General features: G+C 33.6%; 1 protein-coding gene across 1 annotated transcript in view; it reads right to left on the bottom strand.

The window, feature by feature from the left end:
- Positions 1-16892, bottom strand: part of LOC129801756 (polypeptide N-acetylgalactosaminyltransferase 1) — a 61484-nt gene extending 44592 nt beyond the window's left edge. Inside the window, exon 1 of the mRNA XM_055847060.1 lies at positions 16774-16892. The gene's annotated coding sequence lies outside the window, so the exon portion shown is untranslated. The remainder of the gene's footprint in view (positions 1-16773) is intronic.
- Positions 16893-16899: the final 7 nt, after the last annotated feature.

The following is a 16899-nucleotide window of genomic DNA, read 5'->3' as shown; positions in this document are numbered from 1 at the left end:
CGCGTCAATACAAAATTACAATATACTTCACCAGTGGAATCCAAGGGGATTAAGGGTGGAATTCACCAAGTGGACACGTGGATAATTCCACTCTGTTACCAGTGGAATTTCCATTGGATCGCGCCGATTTTTCTTATATATTCACAATTCAACAGCACATAAAATCCATTTTATTGCTGTTTATTCGCTTTCCGGAAAGTCATGCAAAATTTTTTCTTGTATATTTTGTTGAAAATACCCAAGAAAGCTATAATGAACAAGAGATTTTACCTACTTCCTCCAAAAATGCAAAGATTTTCTTAGATCTTTCTTATATATTTTGTAAAATATTCTCTTTTTTTTAATTTTATTTTATTGTTCAGAAGATTTTTACTGCGCTTCCGCAGAAAACGTGAGATTTTTGGGATTTTCTTGTATATTTTGTTAAATATATTATAGACACCCATGTTGATAAGGAGGCTCATACTGCTTCCCTTCTCTGGTAAATCTTACAACAAACACTTTTATCTTGGGTATTTCTGAAAATTTACAACACAATCCTAAGAATTTAGGGGATTTCCTTGTGAAAGTATGAAGAATAATCTGATCAGCGTTAGTATTTTGGGTACATTCAATAAAATGATCAAGGAAATCCTATACAATATCTACGATTTTCTGGAAGAAATAGGAGAGAAGCCCTGAGCAATGTGGGCTCCTTGTATAGAAATGGATTTGTATTATTTGTATAAACAAATAAAATAAATAAGCTTTTCATATTTTATAGACCATATTATACACGATAAGGCGATGAAGTCCTGTGCCAAAATAGTCGGTCAAATCAAAGACAGCAATAGGCCATGCAGAAAGCGTAAGAAGGCAACGCCAGCAATTCCATTACCAAAGAACACTTCAGCAGTACCTGGGCCATATACTCAGCGAGATTTGAAATCGTCTGAATCTACTCATACATCTATCTATCGTCTAAATCGTAAGCTGTGTAAGGTGAGTGTCTTTAATAATTTGTAGTCTACCAAATTATAAAAAAAAACATACAATAGCACTATTGTAGTAAATTAAAGTAGCGTGTGCACGATGAATTTTCGATTCGTATGATCTGCAGTCAAATTCAGGAGGATTCGGACTTCGTTTTTTTTCGTCGATGTCATTTCAAGATAATTTATTAATCAGGTGAAATGATAACTGTCTCATTGCGATCCATCGCTATTGTCGAATGTCCATTTATGGACAATCGAGATAATAACTTGCATTTTTGTCGCTAGTGTCGATAATTCTCGCCACTAGCTTATCGACGCCTCCGGACCTGTCGATTTGTACTTTCGAAGTGAAATTAAGTGAACATTTTGATTTTTTTTTAGTAAGTATCCTTTTTCCTATTTTACTCTACTAAATACTCTTTTACTCTTTAATATATACCTTTTTTATAGATAGATAGATAGATTTATTTTCTCTTAAAACATCTGCGGCTGCCACCGACTTCAAGACCGACCTCATCGGGCAAGACGGCAGAAAATCCCGAATCACTCGTTGTATAGGCCATATTTATTTTCATATTCATCATTAGACAACATATGAATGTGTTTTGAGAAGCTTTGCAGATGGAAAGAGGTGGGTCCCAGCATTATTCTTTTTTTATGGAGCTTGGTCTATAAAAACAAAAAGAGGAATGGTTTCATAACCTATAAAACTTAGGCTGTTCCCCATCGAACCGGCAAACATCATCAACGTACTAAAACAAGGTCCCGGAAACACAATGATCATCTTTTCAAAGGATTCCAATTCTAAGGCTGTGGGAAAGATGTTTAACCTGTCCTGCAGTCCGGAAGATTGAGAAATACTGGGTAATTTTGAAGACAAATCTCAGGAAGCAGGCCAGACAGCCGAAAATTCGGCGGATTTTGCGAGGAAGTGGAAGAAAACGATCCATTATCGTGGAAAGGGCTTTGTCGTCAACTCCTTAATGAAGGGAATATTAAAAAAAATGCGGCGAGAAGCCATTGGTCTAAAAAAGAACCAAAATTTCAGAGAAATCCCAATAAAATTATATTTCCGTAAATATTTGTATTTTTTATATGCTGTGGGTAATTTTTCAGAGCCATTATTCAATGGAATATTTGGCACTCAATGGGTCAAGTGGTAGAGCACTCGCTCTATGATGCAAGTGTCCCGGTTTCGAATCCCCTTTAGGTCACCAGGAAGTTTTCTGGCGTTAAAGGTGTTCGGATTGCATCCAGTGAGCTTCACTGCACTTGACTCCACGGGGCATGGAACTGGCAACCTCATCCCGTACAAGAAAAAATAATATAGCATGTCTAGAAATCTCCTTGCGGGAAGGCCCAGTTCCTTCATGGAATGTCACGCCAGCATTATTTATTATTAGTCAATGGGGAATTTCAGCGTGCACATTTATTTACGTAAATTAGCTAGGCATACCTATCTTTAAAAATCAAGTCATGCTCATGAAAATTTGGATGAGTGGCTAGTAACGGTTACTTTTTTTCAACTTTTCTTTCTAGGTGATCAACGATTCCTGCTTCTTTTGTAATTCATTATAATGTAAATATTTTTTCAATCACGTCAATATTTTTTATATATGTATCTGAACATTAAATCAATTTGAAGTTTAATTAGATTTTTTTTTAAATTAAATGTATTATTTTTTTTTTAATTTTACTAAAAAAGTGAAGTTAATACATGAAATAAAATGTTCTCTGCTATATATGACCAGTGTTATTACTTTAGTCTCAAGCTTGAACGATAATCTGAAGTACAAAAATTGCCTGAACGCTTACAGAAAAGTATATTCTTTAATAGAATGGAGATATTTCATTAGGCATAAAAAAAAGAAGGTCGCATAGAATTGACATGTCAACTCCAAGAGATTCTTAGTATCATCGATATGACAATACTTTCGCCGCATTCGAAGAGTATAGTGCTAAAAGAGGATCTTCTGTTGCATCGCCATCGCTCTCTTCCAGCACCAAGTCATCAAGAGGAAACATTTCTTAACATCCATGAATTGCCAACGCAATGGTCTGCCAGTGGAATGACATGGTACAGCTCTTACCATGTGGATTCCATTGGTATCCCATGCGAAAATACCGGCTGGTTTTCCGAGATCACCCATGGAGTGCCAGTGGAGTACCAGTGGAAATTACCCCGCCCAGGTAAAGCAGTTACCACTGGGTTGCCATTGGTATCCCATGGGAAAACACCGGCCGGTTTTCCGAGATCACCCATGGAGTGCCAGTGGAGTACCAGTGGAAATTACCCCTCCCAGGTACGGAACTTACCACAGGAATTCCCTTGGTGTCCCATGGGAAAATACCGGCCAATTTTCCGAGAGTACTCATGGATTTCCCATAGAGTACCAGTGGAAATTACCATGCGGCAGCTTTAGAATTTCAACGGGAATGCCCATGGATTTCCACTGGATAACACCACCACCGAGGCTGGTAGATTCCCATGGAAATTGCGTGACGCGCCAATGCAAAATTACAATGTACTTCTACAGGGGAATCCAGGGGGATAAAGGGTGGATTTCACCAAGTGGACGCATGGAACATTCCATTCTGTTACCAATGGAATTTCCATTGGATCGCGCCGGATTTTTCTTATAGGGCTCCAGGTGTCTCACGCCACATTAAATCACCCAACAAAAATCCCTTTTTGACTTTCAACTCCACCCCTTCATCATTAGCAATGATATTCGATTAACAAACAATAAGCAAATATTTTTCGCCGCTACAATTAAGCATGTTTTGGGAATGAGTCTAATTCTAATTACACTGATATCTTATTAGACATTTAAAAAAAAAAAGTTAATCAGTTTCAGGATATTCAATGAGTGCTTTTTTTGATAAAGATTTCAATTGTTGTCTTTAACGTCCTCTAATGTGATGTGAGAATGAAAAAACGGACGATAATTTTTGCCCTTTGAGAAGCATTACAAATTGCTGAATCCCCTTGTCATTTTATAAAACTAAATGCTCACTGACACGCCTCCCAGTTACTATACAATTTTACTACACAACACTACAATAAATATGTGAAATTTTGTCCCTAAAATTTATTATCCCTCGACTGATCATATTGATGTCGAGTACAATTTGCTTTCCTTGCTTTGCTTATGAAACACAATTTGTAAATTAGAAATATTCAAAAATGAAAATTGTTTTAAAGATGCGTTTGTTCAGTTTCAGAAATTCTATAAATCCTAAATATACCTTGAGAGTTTAATACGACCTTCTAAGAATTTAATAAGATGTTTTTATTACTAATCCTTTTAAAGAACATCATCAGTCATTATATGTCTTTTCAACTAGATGTGACTGAATTTAAATAATTTTAGGGGTGATTTCTTCAGGCTTAAATTCTATTGTTTTCTGTCTTCGATAGTTGCAAGGAAATATTTCACTGTTATAAATCATGATTGAGGAAATTTGCAGGAGAAATGGGTGGAGTTATCTCATCTAAAAAGAATGAATTATGGATTTCTGCGTGCGGTGGAGAGGACTAAGAATTTTCTTTGTCTGCGATCAATGTCGTATTGCAATAAACTTCTAATGACTATTTTTCTGACTTTTCAGAACCTAATTAGTAAGTAATGTTAATAATAGAAAATTAAGAATGGATACCTAGTAACTATATTCTTATTTTAATTAATTTAAGAAGAGAGAAGATTTATGAAGATGGTCACTGAACATATTTCACTCGACCGATTCATCACCTGCTTGAAGAGATAATATCTTAATATTATGAGACCCCCGGTAGAAGTTGATGGTATTGTTGTTTCATTCAGTTTGACTATCTTATAAATTCTCTGAATTGTATAATTCTGAGTTTCTGAAATGATTTTTTCATTGAACAATATCAAAAATGAGAGAGTATATTGGCCTCTACACACCAGAGTAATTTATGTCCATATTTAGCATTATTGAAAAACATATGATCGTATTTCATAGATAAACGTAAACAAATGTACTAAAATATCTAACATATTGCTGAAATATTTTTATAGAATATAGCGCCCATAAAGGAAAAATTAAAATATAATTGACAGAAAAAAAATATTTTGTGAAATGTTTTCTGAAGAAGTATAAACAAAGGTAATAATATTACATCTACGTGGACGAGGTTGTGATCATACCCTAAGCTAGTTGCGTTTATTTACTAAAGTTTATTAGAATTAAAATTTAAGAAAAAAATAAGTTGTTTTCAATTCATTATGCTACCGAAATATACTTAAAATATGCGAAAAAGCTTGACATGAAGAAAGATCCCATCATTTAGATTTTAGATTAAGATCATCAAAATAATTCAGTCTGTATATCCAATGAAAAATCTTTGGTTTTTCTCTTTTTAAATATATTTTGTTATAGCCATAAAAAATATTTAAGTTTTTCAAGATATAAAATAAAAACTTGTATATAAAAATGTTTTTCAGGTATTTTGGATTTTTTATATTTATTGGATAATTTAAATTAAATTAATTCCGAAATATAAATTTTAAATATTTTTTTATTTGAAATTGAGCCACATATTACATATTTTTCTATCTATTTCTATTTTCTATTTCGCGATAATCGCATAAATCATCTTGTTCTATATTAAGATAAGATTTTGCCAGGGGTCAGTTCTCCATTTCGGATATTCAGATGCATCCAGGCCACCAATTGGGCCCCTTATGCTTCCCCACTCCTATTCTATCTTATCCCCCGATACGGGTAGCCGCTCAATATCACAGCTCTGTGGGCAATCAGTGCCGTTACTATATCACAGCATCCCTTCTCGGTGTGTGTTTGGGATCAGTGACAGCGAATATTTGTATCGACTGAAGTACCGCTTTCATGTCGAAACTCGTTTTCGTACCAGCCTCTATTGTTTAGGCGGTTCACTTTTTTTTTGCCAATATGCACCATTGACATTACTATTCATTCATTCACTGGACGAATTCAAAGCCGATATGGCATGAGAAATCTTTTTCTGTTGCTGCTCAGCTTTGAACCCCAGACCTCGCAGTCATAGAGCTACTACTCTATCTACTGACCCACTCGAGGCCTTTGTTCTACATTAATCCGAGCATTAATTTTTACTATTTGTACCCAAAGATATTTGCTGTATATAATTTTTGCTCATCTATCCCAAATTATATTAACTTTAAAAACATAGATTTAGTATAATGGTCAAAATACTGACATTTCTTTAAAAAAAATGGTTTCATAAGGTAAGTTATGAAATTTATCTCAGAACATATCTAGTCTAACATATATACCCAACGAAATTCAACTAAGAGAGTAGTTTGAAGCGAGTGTGTGTAGATGCAGAAAATTTTAGGTAAATTGGACCTACACACCATCCACTTCATGCTCTTAATTGATTTTTATTAGGTGTATTAATTTATAATAATTAATAATTATTATAATATGATAATTAATAATAATTATAAGATTTAAATTATATTCTATGTAGGAATTTATTGGAATAAATAAATTTTGATAAGCAAGAAGTTATCTCAGGATGAAACAAAAGTGAGCAAAGAAGCATAAAGAGTACTTTTACAATCTAAAATATCTCATTTATTATTAGGTGAGATTCTTAATAATCTCACCTACTATAATCCTAACAAAATTTCATGTCGTCCGATTGAGCTCAAATTTGGCCAAAATGTGTTTCATCACTTCCTGATCACAAATATATGGGTGGCTAAGTTACGTTCCCGTCCATCCGTCTGTCCGTCCGTCAGTCCGTCCGATAGTGCAATAGGCAAGACCAGCTGTCTTGCCTATTGCACCACTGAGATCCTTCCGCCATTTTGAATACCCACATTTTTTTTCTCTCAATGGCTCCGCCCCTATGGAATCGATCGGGCTCAAATTTTGGTATGCTATAGCTGGGCCTTAGAGATTTCGATCAATACCAAACTTAAGATCCCCTGACCCCCCTGACCCGAGCTATAAGGGTCCAAAAAATTCTTAAAATCGCCATAACTCCGGTTCTAATTGTCAGAATTTAAAAAGTGAGGGAGTTTTGGAAAGCTCTCATGAAATGCCACTTTCCCTTCTAACATCACAAGTTCATAAAACCACCGCTAGGGGCGCTGTTTTTGAAAAGAAGACTTTTCAATTTTCTAAGTTAAAGAACTCAAAAAATTCCTTTGTGTATCGGGCTGAAATTTTAGGATGTTGTAGCCGCTGATTATACCTATCAAACAAAAAAAAATACCTAAATCGATCCATAACCCCTGACCCGTGCAATGAGGGGTCAAATTTCGAATATTGACCGGCCTCTAGGGGAAGTGCTTATAATTTTGGACAGTCTGCTTATAAGCATCGAACTTCCAAGTTTGAAGTGCGATATTTTCTATACTAATTGACATTTCTTGTTACTCTCTTTTCAGAAGGTTTGTTTAGAAACTTGGCAAGCTATTTATCGTCTTATTTTTACTAAAATTAGTTTTAATACGTTTAAAAATGAATTGATAAGTAGAGGTGACTTTGGCTCTTATTTTGGACAACTTGTTTATTAATTTGGCCAACTTGGCTGTAAATTTGGACAGCTAATCCGCCTCAATAGGATGCCCATTGTTCTTCATTTCATGAACCAATCTTACCAAGTCCTCTTCCTGTTCATGTAAGGGAAACGTAGAATGTCACAGAAGCCCGGAAACTTTCCATATCATTCATTAAAGTGAGTTGACTTCGATACTCCAAGTACGTGCAGATTCGCTCATTCCCTGACCTTTCCGGGAGCCTTTCAAGGCATTTCTCGCTACATCTCTTTCGTAGAGATGATGCTCCTTTGTTTCTCCAGGCATTTGTCCAACCTAGTCATCACAAAACCTAAAACTTCACGAAATTTCGTGAGAAAAACACCTGTCCAAAATAAGAATCATCACCTCACTGGTGAATGTCTTAAAAAATTTCCCATTTTTCACACGAAAAATATAATTCACAAGGCAAATCTCACTTCAGGTCAAATGTACAAATCATCAGTAACGTGAATCAACACAATATTCAATGAATATTCAATAATATCACTCAAAAACAGCGAACAAACTTTGTTAGTACTTCACCAAAACTAAATAAGACTGAAGTAAGCCACGAAGTTCTGTCATATTTCTCGTAAGCAATTGCTCACACTGAATTTTCAACAAAGCAATTTCAACTCAAATCATATTCAAAATTTAACGTATTTAGTGTCAAAATCTTCCAAAAAGAACAAATATTTAGATAGAATTCATTATTCATCAAATATTGGAATAAAAATCCATAATTTTAATGAATTTATTTTTAGTGTCCAATTTTACCCTCAAAGTGTCCAAATTTAGAAACTGTCCAAAATTATGAGCACTTACCCTATCTCCTGTTCTAATTAACATTATGATTTAGTCACCACAGGTGGCGCTGCGATAGCGTCAAAATTCATCAAAATTCAAACACATTTTTCTCAAAAACGGCATTGTGCAAGCTAATCAAATTTTAGAGTGTTGTAGTCCAGTCTAGGACGTTTCCAAAATGGGGCATAAGTGCGCTGTGGTTACAATAGAACCGAAGATATGAGGGGTCAAAGTTCACGAAATTCAAAAAATCATATTTCTGGTTCTATTTGACCGATTTTGATGAGTGAGGGCTTAAACGAACAATTTCACCAAGTGCTATAACTTTCTAGAACATTGGTACTTCGTGGGACTAAGACCAGGAGCGCCACAGTCGAAAAACCAATTTCAATATCACATAACCTCAATTATCTCGACTGTGGCTGAACCGATATTGATGATTACTTCGACATAATTGTAGAGGACATTTGTATCTACATTTCGTCCATACATCGTTTTCCGCTCAGACTACGCTATCCCCCCGATTTTGCCGTTTAAGTGTGAAAAAATTGACTTTTCTAATAATAATGCTTTGAAACCACTCACAGATGCCAATTTGACTGCTTCTACACGACCAAAACACTTAAAATAGGGGTTTAAATGGAAAGTCTCACAAAATACAACAATTCTTTGATATAGTTGAAGCTCATCAAATAAACATTTGGGGCGTTCTGGTCGAAAAAAACGAGTTCAGAAACAAACAACCTCGATTATCTCGGTTTCTGTTTAATGGATGAGATCAAGTTCTATGGCAAAATTATAGAGAACATTCTGGTCTACATTTCACCCATATATCACTTTTCTGTTATTCTATCCAAATTTTTGATATTTTGTTTAAATACAAAATTTGTATAATTTTACGAATTTTATTTAATATAACTGAATGGCGTCCCACAACTTCAGCTCAAAATCGAATTTGCATGCATTCCGAGTTAGCTCACATTAAGAATCTCACCTAAATAAGCCGGTTAGGATTATCTGTCCCTTTTTACCCTGATATACATCAGCTTAATCATGGCTTTTAATTTCAATATTACGAAAATACCAATTACAAGGTTCTAATTCTTACCTTACTTATAAATATAAATGACAACTTCGCATGAAACCAGTTTGAAATTGGAAGGTTTATAATGGCCCTCATGGTCAAAAAAAAAAAGAAATTAAACTTTTACCCCAACATTTGATAGCCAAATTTACGCAAATTGTAAAATTATGTACCAAAAATAAATAATATTTTGGAACAAGACTTTGGTTCGATAGCTTGGACACAGTCAACTTTAAGTCAACTTAGAATACAATTGAATGGAAATGTTCATGTTATTTATAAATAAATGACTTGTCATAAATTCAACATTAATCCTGATTAATATTTTTCGTAGCACAATTGAGGCCATACAAAGAAAAAGTTATAAAAAGAATAGGTAAATTAAAATGAGATCTTTCTTTCAAAAAGCAATAGGAGAATCAATAGAGGGATATGTATTTTCATTCATAAACCTTCTTTGTTGAATTTAAATCTCAGTCTTTATAATTCAATCAAATTAACAATTCCATTCACACTCCACAGAAAATTGATTTGTTAAGTGGCAATAGTGATGACTGCAGTATTAGTTACATGATGAATATTGCAAAAAAATGCCGAAAATATGACAAGTTATCAGATCACAAGACTCGTTCTCTATAAATTTCTTATTATATTTTTTTTTGTAGTGATCAAAAGGAAATGTCTCGTGTTTAAACACGCGAAAGACGTCTCCTTTTCCTTTACTCGTGCCGACAAAATTATGGCGAATAAAATATTTTCAAATTTTAATATAAATAAAACATTATAATTTAGCTTGTGTTTTATGATATCTTGGTCCCTTCGATTGATAATTCACCTCACATCTTATTTTTAATTCTTTCCACATGAGTAGTGTTCTTGTCTGTCAAAAATATTTAATTCCTGACAATTCACCATATAATAGAATTGAATACTTTTTTTTAATGAGAGTCTTTGAATGTACACAGTGTATTAAATTGAAAGAATTCAATTATTGATTTACTAAAAAAATTGTGTACTCATTGAGATTATTAGAATTTTCGAATATTACATGGCTAATATTTTTCATTTAAATTATGCTTTAATATTTAGGGGAATGTAGGCATGGTTCGCACATGGTTTATTTGAACCTTCAAACAACGCAAATATTCTCTTTGTTTGCAAAGAGGTAGTTCGTCATTTCTTAGAAATAAGATAGATCATTATTAAGCTCATGAAACGAGATGATAAATGGTAGGTCAGCTCTTTGCAAACAAAGAGAAAATTCGCATCGTTTGAAGATTCACTCTGTGCGAACCATGTCTACATTCCCCTATATAGTAAGAGAAAATTATTAAAAAAGTTGAAAATATATTTATATAAAAAGTATAGATTAAAAAGCTTATAGTAGATTTTCACGCAATCTCTGAGCACTTGCTATTTGGAATGCATGCAAATTCAATTGTGAATTAAATTTAAGTCAGTCAGAGAAATAATTTCTACTGTACGCCCAGCGAAATTTAATTAAGAAACTTGATTAAAGTGGGTATTGTGGGTCATGTGTAGATCCGATCAGCCTAAAATTTTTATGTACAATATAGGCCTGTATAAGTACTTTTTCTATGGAGATGAACCGCGTTCACTACCATCCGTGCGTGCACGAGAATCATTTTATGCAAATTTGGTCAAAACTGGCGCTAAAATTAGATCAGGCCAGGGAACATAAAGCAGGCAGTGAGACCCACTGTTAGAAATGTCCTGACTTTAGCTACAACATACTAAAATTTAGAGAAAAAGCTTCATTAACTCTATCGCGTCATTAGGGTCATATATGACCCGGGGAAAAAACAATTTTTTTTAACTATTTATATTAATTGAAATCTATCTGTTGTGCACGACACCATAATAGAAGGATGTAAGATTCTTGGCTAATTTTCTCAAGACTCCAGATATTCAGGAAAAGAAAATATTTGAGATCAAAAATCACTAATTTCGAACTTTGTGAAATGACTTTTCTTTTTCAAAATTTTTTATATTAATTTATTTTTTTCAGCAAAAGGTTCTTTAGAAACACAAAATAGAATATCCAAAGATTGTATATTGCATATTTTGATATAATAAACTACTCTCAATTTTCCAGAAAAGCGTGTAGAATTTTCCGGGTCATATATGACCCTATTGTCCCCAAGGGTAACAGTGTTTTCGTCCCAAACCTATAGCGAAATGTAGTTGGGACATTGTTTTTCTTTGTGAAATGCAGGTGGGACATCTTGCTCCTGGACATTTCATCTTATATCTGATGAATTATAACATATTTTGCAATATTTTAGAGAATTCTGCAAGCGTCTCATATTGTGCAGTTGTATTGTGTGTGAATAAATATGTGGATAAGTTTATTTTTGCCAAATACCACTCAAAATATTGTGACAGTGACTGTTCAAGGGATTTCCAGGAAGATTGAAGTACAGTGTTCATCAAGACAATCAAGTTTGCCATGGTTTTGGCCAAATTAGTAACTTCAAGCAAAAAAAATCTTAAAAAGCCCGATAATAGATTTTGAAAATGGTATGTACACTTCCCTTGAGGACAATAGGGTCATACAGTGGGTGTCAATAGTTTGTTGCCTAATGCATGATTGAGAAATCAAGTGAAAAAAGTTATAGGAAAAATTACTTTTACAAATTTTGCTTTTTGCAGATGAGCTCCCTGTAATCCGTAGATATTATTTATATTTTTCAAAAAAAATAATTAATTTTATTTCATATCAAAAATAATTGTTTTACAAAAGTTGGTCATTTTTGAAAAATCAAAAGTTTGTTGCCTCATTTAAAAAACTAATTTGAAATGATCAAAACATGCAACCAACTTAATGTAAACCGGTTACATTTTGGGTTTATGTCATTTGAGAGACAAATGGTGGGTTTGTACATTTTTAAAGTTGTCAATGTTAAATATATGTATATAAAAGTGATTATAGAAAACAAGAAATAATCTATTTTTTGATGATTTATAATTTAGGTTAAAAATGGCAAATTACAAAAAGTTAAAAGGTGGGAAATCGTCCAGAGATACTGCCGGAATGAATCTGCGTCGTTAATTGCCAAATTTAATAGAAAATTACGAAAGGTTAGACATAAAATATTCAAATATTATATTAATGAGGTACGAGTACATCTGAAAAACGCTACTGGCAGACCTAGGGAATCGACTCAGAGGGGTGATAACAGCATTGTAAGTATCTCTGATAGTGACCCAATGATGTCTGATTCATAAATTAAAAGATAGTTGGTTACTGAAGGAACACAGGTCCCTACAGTTACAAAAACGAGCTCATTTTGAAAGAAAATGGTAAGAATGTTTGGGTGGCTCTCAATATTCCATTGGTTAGCTAGTTTAATCTGGATAAAACATTGTAGTTTTACTTGTTTAACATGTTTCAAGTAAATTTACAACTTTTTATTCAGATTGGTCTTGCTTACCAATGGAATATTGAGAGCCACCCAAATATTCTTACTATTTTCTTTCAATATGAGCTCGTTTTTGTAACTGTAGGGACCTGTGTTCCTTCAGTAACCAACTATCTTTTAATTTATGAATCAGACATCATTGGGTCACTATCAGAGATACTTACAATGCTGTTATCACCCCTCTGAGTCGATACCCTAGGTCTGCCAGTAGCGTTTTTCAGATGTACTCGTACCTCATTAATATAATATTTGAATATTTTATGTCTAACCTTTCGTAATTTTCTATTAAATTTGGCAATTAACGACGCAGATTCATTCCGGCAGTATTTCTGGACGATTTCCTACCTTTTAACTCCGTCTAACATGCCATTTTAACCTAATTTATGAATTATCAAAAAACAGATTATTTCTTGTTATTTATTATCATTTTTAAACACATGTATTTATCATATACAACTTTAGAAATGTCCAAACGCACCATTGGCCTCTCAAATGACATAAACTCAAAATATGGTCGGTTTATTTTAACTTAGTTGCATGTTTTTGACCCTTTTGAGTAACTTTTCAAATGAGGCAACAAACTTTTGATTTTTCAAAAATGAACAACTTTTGTAAAACAATAATTTTTTATATGAAATAAAATGTAATATTTTTTTCTAAATATATAAATAAAATCTACGGATAACAGGCTACTAATTTGCAAAAAGAAAAATTTTAAAAAGTAATTTTTTCTATCATTTTTTGCATCTGGTTTCGCGAACATACATGAGGCAACAAACTTTTGACACCCACTGTATATGACCCGGGGTTTTTCCGAGTTTTCACGCAATGGAATTTTTTTTTCCTCTCTGAACTATTATATTTGATTATAAAGCATTAGGAAAAACTCAATTTTACATGAATTCATCTGCTGAATAAAAGTGGGACGCGAAAGAGATAAGGGCTGAATTATTGAGAAAGCAAAATTTGGGGGTGTTCCAAAAAGATGGAAGGGGGTGAGGGTGGATATGTCATTATCTAATTCTAACCAGCCATCGACAGTTATAACTTATAATATTTGTCGAAAATAGCTTGCTGATATCTCATATCGTTCTCTCTTTTACTGTGTTATCACACTTGCACATTAAAATTTTAATATGATTCACATTAATTGTCGCTGGTGAGAATCCAAATGTGTAATTTGTGTGTTTGAATCATTTTATATTCAAAATTTGATCTATTTGTTGATAAAAAGGTAGACTTGGCCCGTAAAATTTGATATAAATGGATTTATAGCCTTAATGCGAAAAATTTATGCGATTTTCCCTTTAATTTTTTAATGTGAAAAATATTTATGCTTTAGGTAAATTTAAACTTATTTTTGCAGGCCAAGTCCACTTCTTTATCAATAAATAGGGAAACCCCAAATATTAAGTGACTTAAAGACACAAATAACATATTTGGACTCTCACTAGCGACAATTAATGTGAATCACATTAAAATTTTAATGTGTAAGTGTGATAACGCCGTTAGTAGTGCTTATACGGTAGATGGTACGGCTGTCCACGAAAACCCATTTTTATTGCATAATGATATATATTTGTTTAAAACGTGTAAATCCAAAATTTGGACCCGATGCTTGATCTGACGAGGTCAGCAGATTGCACCTCAGAGCACAAATCTGAGACTGTAAAGAATTTTAGCACCTTACACATTTCCCAATGAATAAAGCAATTGAGAGGCGAATAGACTTCACAGTAAAAAAAGAGATGAAATTGGCTAGTTGAATTCTATTAGTTGAATTGAACTGGTTGAAATTTCGAATAACAACCATTGAAAAAATCAACTTTCAATTGAAAAGGAATCAATTAAATTGCAGAACTAGTAAAATTCAACCCTCGATAATGGCCCAAATGCAATAAATAGTAGTAATAATTACTATAATAGTAATAAAATGAAGCAACAAAATGGCATAAACTTCATTCAACGTCTGATTGAATATTGCTACGATTATCGCGTGTAATAGAATCAATTCGATTTTCGTAGTAATTTTTCAATCGATTATCGCAGCAAAAAGTTCAACTTTCAACTAATTTCGTTTGAACTCATTCTTCTTCTTTTTATATTTTGTGTAATTTCAGTACAATTGTTGAAGGAAAATTCAACACTTTGCTTTTCAACTTCAAAAATTCAACTTGTTTGCTTTTCAACTTTGCTTACTACGATAATCGTTGCAAATTTACTACAATTATCGATGCTCTCCCATTACACGCGATAATCGTAGTAATTATTTTTTACTGTGTTGAATTGTTATTTTCAGCAAAATAATTATCATCCTCTTAATCAACACAGATAATCGAGTGTTATAATTGCTCCATTAATTCCACCCTCAAATGTGTGTGTCCTTGCGAGTGGGTAAGTCAGGGAGGAAAACCTCCTGGAGAGAGGAAAAACTACATAAGTTGCTATCTTGGCAGTGTTAGTGGTTTAGTGAGCAATTTGGGGTCAATCTCAGTGCGACACGCCCCTGAAAAACTCCCCCGATATGGACGATATGTGATTTCATCATCACAAATTACTGTCGCCGACGCTCTACTCGCATAGCATCCTCCCTCGCGCCACAAAAAGGAAAAAAAACCCTCCAAGATGATTTACTATTTCGAAATTAATCTTCACAATTGACGACAATTTCATGAAAAATCACAATATGGAGTTGAGTTGTTGGATGGAGATTTGCATGAGAGATAGAGAGCATGTATTTTCAACGGCGCGTCGGAAATGTCCCATGAAATTTTATAAATAATACTTTACTTTCAGTATTTGCATAATTTCCTCGTAAGTGGATTCTTTTCTTGCTTTTCTAGATTAATGATGTCGATGTTGAAAATGGAAATTTTGCTACTTTATTGTCCTCCTCATAGAAAATTTCAGTTATATTAATATGGAAATATTTTTGAACAAGTATTATATAAAAAAAAGAAACTAAAATGAAAACTCCAATCTTAATCTTTTGTTTAGGAGTCACATTTTTAATGCATTCCATACCCTTAAGTGGGTGAAACTGTGAGATAATCTGGTCAGGGACAGCAAGAAGGCAGGAAAAAGGAGGAAATCTTCGTAGTCAAAATTTGCAATTCTTCATGACCATGTGAAATAATATCCAAAGAGTGTTCTCCGAGTGTTCTTGTCGATGGGCAGGACAGAGAGCATAATAAAAAAAAGCGTCCAGAGAGATCGAAGGGAAAATCCAATGGTATCGAATTCAGCATTTTTTTTTGTTACTGTTTTCCGCCTATTCCCCCTTTTGTCCGTCTCAGCAAATTGCTGTGGACAAATTTATTCAGAATGCCCTTGTCATCCAGAGATGAAAATTGTCAAGAGGAGTGTCACGAATCCTTGTGAAAATTGATTGAAAGAATGCTTATGACGAAATTACCGCCTCATTTTCAATTGTTCGAAAGCGAAGTGTGAAGAAACCCTTTTGTTGTCACCCATCCTTGCTCTTTTTGCCACTGTCCACCGATCCGTGTGATCAATCAACTATTTCTCGCCCTCTGTATCATTGATATAATTATGAATAACTAATATCCTCAAAATACAACCGAGGGTGACTGAATCTCTCCCCCATAAGTACTGTATTCCGTATCGACTTGTGTTGATTCACTCCGGAAAATTCGGGAGATGGCAAGAAAATTGCGGTTCCGCCTTTTCAAGCAAATCGTAACACAACAATCGAATTAAAAGTGCATTATTAATGAAAATAAAAATGATAATTTACAATTCCTGTGTGCTGCAGTGAGACTTTTGAAGGGGAATTTTAAGGTTAGGGATTGCAGAGATTTACTTTACATCTTCTAAAAGTTCTATTTCTCTGTGAATATTCTCTTAATAAAAAAGAAACAACTAATTTATGAAATAAAAATACAAAATACCTGGGTCTTCCAAAGGTTGTTCTTACATTAGCATAAATATATTCACTGTAAAGTCTGCATCACACGGAAACAAAAACCGCAGGTGCGTGTGTGGCGCAAACCGGAACTGAGAAATACCACCCAAAA

The sequence above is a fragment of the Phlebotomus papatasi genome, chromosome 2 (assembly GCF_024763615.1).
Source record: "Phlebotomus papatasi isolate M1 chromosome 2, Ppap_2.1, whole genome shotgun sequence".
Lineage (NCBI taxonomy): Eukaryota > Metazoa > Arthropoda > Insecta > Diptera > Psychodidae > Phlebotomus > Phlebotomus papatasi.
This window is presented reverse-complemented; position numbering and strand designations above follow the sequence as displayed.